The sequence below is a fragment of the Heterocephalus glaber genome, unplaced genomic scaffold (assembly GCF_053883595.1).
Source record: "Heterocephalus glaber isolate CG9 unplaced genomic scaffold, H.glaber_assembly_v1.0 deba00000470, whole genome shotgun sequence".
Classification (NCBI taxonomy): domain Eukaryota; kingdom Metazoa; phylum Chordata; class Mammalia; order Rodentia; family Bathyergidae; genus Heterocephalus; species Heterocephalus glaber.
In genome coordinates, this window is record NW_028258145.1 from 23,075,777 (window position 1) to 23,080,704 (window position 4,928).

Below are 4,928 nucleotides of genomic sequence, written 5' to 3' on the forward strand. Positions count from 1 at the left end.
ATGTATCTCCCATAGAATCATGCAGAATACTTTTACTCCCCTACAAATCCTCCGTGTTCTCTCTATTCTTCCTTTCCTCCACCAACCCTGGCAATCATTTGTCTTTTTATTCTCTTTATACTTTTGCCTTTTCCAAAATGTTATATGGTTGAAATCATACAATGAATAGCCTTTTTCATATTGGCTTATTTCACTTAGTAACAGGTATGGAAGACTCCATACATTTTCGTTTCTTAGTAGCTATTTCCTTTTTATCGCTGAATAATATTCTATCACTTGAGTGTGGTAAACTTTTAACTGTTCACATAATGACGGACTTCTATATTGCTTTCAAGTTTGGGGGAATTATGAAGAATTACGCTATATGAATTATGAAGAAATCTGCTACAGCAATTTCATCTTTAAGTACATCCTGTATATGTAAGACTCTGCCAATGTGTTTGTTATATATCAGTTGTGCCTCAAGAGTTCTCCTAACATGGTCAACCTTTTCTTTTCAAATATAACAGTAAGTTTTTTCTCTTGTCTAAAACACAAAAAAACAATTTAACCCTCACTTTTGTTTTCCTATGCTTTCTTTACTATTAATTACAGTAATTATCTTTAGAATTATTTATTTCTAGTAGAAATCTATCCACTCCAACTTTCCTTTTTCAGGCATAATTTATTGTTTATATTCTTAGATAAAGGTGTGTGTGTACTATAATAGTTTATATAGTTATACACCAGTCTTATGTTCATAAGTAAATATAATAGGTATCTTAAGAGATATGTGCATAAAATTTCTTCGTTATGCATGTTGAAATATTTCAACTGCAACATTATATGTGGTAGACAGAATATGGTAGACAGATAATAATAGATGTCAAGATATTTCCATTCTCCCATCCCTCAAGTCTATGAGCACATTATTTAAGGAACACTGCAGATCTGATTAAAATTATATAATTTAAGAGGTTACAATTATCCTGGGTTATCTAGTTGGGCTCAATGTAATCCCAAGTAGTCTTAAAAAATGTAGAGCATTTCTTTGGCTAGAGTAAAAAAAAAATACATCAAAGAGGTGAGAAACATATAGAATGTCAGGGAGATTCCAAAGTAAAAGAATGGCATGACTGACAAGCAAAGGAAAAAAGAAAGCATCTAGAAACTGAGAATAACCCTTGCAAGGAAATGGGGACTTCATCCTACAGGCACATGTACGTGAATTCTACCAACAACCGGAATGAGTCCAGAAATGAATTCTTCACTTGATCTTCCAGAGAGGAAGACCTAGAAAACTTTGATATTGGCCTTGTGAGATTCTAAAGAGAGAAACCAATCCAACCTACTAGACTTCTAGTGTAATTGTAGTTTAATGCTTACTCATTTCCTATTAGAAATATTAATTTTTATAAATGTTTAAGATCTACTTATTTATAACAGTATGCTTAAACCTAAAAAGTATTATTTCATTTAATTATCACCAGACAGGAAAATAGTTAAAAATTATCTGTGAGATAAATTCATGTTGTTTCAAACTTCTAAATTTATAATAATTTATTATAATAGCAAAAGAAAGCTAAGAAAACACATCATATGAGCATCTGTATTTGATCTCAGCTACTGAATTCTGTCCACTCAGCAATGACTGTGGTCGAAGAGATTTGGTAGGCAAAGGTCTATATTATTGACCCTTGCAAAATTTCTACACCTGCCTCTATAACCACTTTGCACATGATCCCTTTGGTCAACCATTTGAGAATCTGGGGAATTGCTTTCTGGATGTCATCCACAGACCAGTTCCACATGTACACATATTCTCTGGTAGATAAACACTCCTACTTAGCTTCTGTTATTCAGGACTCCCATCATTTTCATTGAATTCAGGAAGCCTGTTTCAAACTTGGTCTCTTACAATGTCATCCTTAGCTAACAAAGGTAGTCAGTATAGAACTCATTCTCTTAATTTCATTTTATTGCATTATGGATAATTCAAAAAACCCCCAGAAATTTAGAAAATACTGACAACTGTCAAAAATTGTAGTCATCTATAATGCAACCCGCCAAATATTTTGTGTATTTTCTGTGTAAGTTTGTATGTCTGTGTAAAATTTTTACAAATTAAGATCACTGTACTTTTTTCACCTAATATTAGACTTTAGAATAAATGTATCTTTTGCTTTAAAACAGGAGCAGAAATGAAACTATGTAGCAAATAGGGGATGTTCCATAGAAAAAAGATGTCACCATAATCTCTCCCATTCCTTTTTAATAGGCAACTAAAGAATATACATGAAGCTTGAGTGAAAAAAATGCCTTAAAATGAAAGGAAATTGAACCTGATGTAGAAATACAGGGTCACTTTATGTACAACTTACAGAGGTATGTATGAAGATCAATTTGCTTCACTGAAGACACTTTCTTTTCTTTAATGTAATAATGAAATAATTATTAGTTATTCTGTGTTAACAAAATATGATCTTTTGTGTAAGAAAAGGGGGAAAATAAAAATATATAAAATATGAGAAATAGTACAGTACTCCCATAATTATTTATCACTCAATTCAACTACCAGTTCATAAGCAATTTTGTTCCATCTGTTCTCATATGTACCTCTTCAATCACAGAGTTTTGAGAATTCCTGTATCATTATTACTACATGTCTCAGTATCTGAATGCAGTAAGTGCTCTCTAGATTCATACAAGAGAAATAGTAGTGGTAGGGGATGATCAAGTTGCAATTACTAAATAGCCTCTGTTGTTTCTTCTTTCCCATGCCATGTAAAGTTTCTTCAATATTATGCCAAAGAAGTTATACTCACTCAACATCATTGAATATGGGCCACATTAAAATCTAATGCTGGGTCCACAAGTGAGCCACTCCTAGCTACTCAAGAAAGCATATTAAATATAAAATTTCTATAAACTGCTCTTTCATACAAAATCCTTAGAATCGATTCTCACATATATTGCCCAAATTTGAGCTAGTGAGAGCAAACAATACAAACATTACATTGTATATGATGCATGTCTCCTTGGGTAAGACTGCACGTGTTTCCTATGGCTATGCTAAAATTTCAGAATAAATCAAGAAGCACTGAGGAGTGGTGGAGATAGGTCTTATGACAGCATCCACTTGAAAATCAACTTCCTTAGAAGACGTTATTACAGTTTTTTCCAGATAGAAAGAGTCAAATATCCTTAAATATGGATATTATTTCTGCTAACAATGGTAGTTCAATGAGATTGTGCGTTCAAGATCCTCAGATTCATCAGTCTGACAAAATGTCCCTATGTCAAGCCTCAGAATTTCTTTTACAATGTATCTTCTAAATTTCACACATGATAATGTGCTTTAAATTTTGCACAAGATGCTTTAGTGAAGCAGTGAACTCAGTTTATATTGTAATTCTGGACTTTTCACTTCGAAATTTGAAATGGGATTTGGGATTTTCCTTGCAGCTACAAACTTACATATTTTAGGACTATAATAAAATTTCTCCGGGCCTTTGACCTTCCTTGAAACAATGTTTAAGGCCCCGAGTTTATCAATTTTTTTCTATAATAATCCAATGCAGTCTCAATAAAAGAAAATCTTGTCCCATGTTCTTTAGGAGTCATTACTCTTATAGCAGTTGAATGCATGAATGATTTGAATTGATATAGTCTTACCTTCAGTAGTCTTTTCATCTAAAGCAACAACGAATAGCCTGGCAGATGTGATGTCACTACATGTCATGGATTAATTTTAACCCATTTTCTACTGATAATTAGGTGATTAATATATCAAGCTCTCTAAGGTAACTTAACCCAAGGATTGTATCCTTGAAGTTTGTTTCCTGGAAAACCTACTCGTATAAAAAGCAAGATGAAACATGCTAATGTTTCAAAATGATAAACTATAATTTGGGGATCTAACTCAGTAACATTGTTATATGGTATCAGAAACTTTGAGAGAAATAGAAGAGAATAAATTTCAAATACATGAGAGATGAGTAACTGCAGAAAAGTAAAGAGATGGTAAAAAGAGAGCCCAGAACATTCAAGGTTCTCCTGCTAAGGCTGATATCTAGACAACCCTGAAACCATGAGGCAATAAGGCCTGCAGCTTGCTCTGAGACCAGGGAAGAAGGACTATGGAAGCTAACAGGGAATTGTTGATGAATGGGATGGATGTCATCACTCAAATATGATGCCAGAAAAGAGGAAAAAAGAAAACAACAGTTTCTATCCTCCTCCAACTATCTGACCCCTCCACTAATGTCTTCTCTTGGAAGAATCTGAATTAAAGTCAGTAGGCAAGAAAGGCTAATAAATGCAATTTGTGGATTTCTATTCCTACCATTTTTGAGCAGAAAAGGGGTGGGATAAAAGCTAATAAGTAAATATATGTGCAACCAATAAGATGTAAAAAGAACGTGCAATTTTGTTCTGTATATAAATGTTCTCCTTTTGGATTAGAAAGTTTACATTTGTTCCTCAAGTGAATATAAAAATTTGACCTAAGTTTTTTGAACGCTTAGTATTTAAAAACTATTGTTTGCCTTCAATATAAATGGTGATAAACAAGAACAGCACTCCTATTCTAGAAAAAGAGAAAGATTAAAAATATACAACAGATAAATATGTAAGATAATTTAAAATATTTTCAAAAGCCATGAAAAAATATAATACGAAAAATCTTTCAACAAGGGCATTGAGGATTTGTTTTCTGAAAAGGTAATAAATGAACAGATATCTGAGAAAGTATAAATACACAGGATTTGGGGGATGGGATTAACATTTATTCAGTAAACTTTTCAGCAAAGAAGATTGCACTCTGTAATGTAGGTGGGCCTCCAACCAGTTGAAAGCCTGAATAGAATGGAAAGTGGAATTCTCCAGCAGATGGCCTTCAAATTTCATCTGCATTATCAGCTTTCTGCTGTGTCCACACCTCTGGCTAA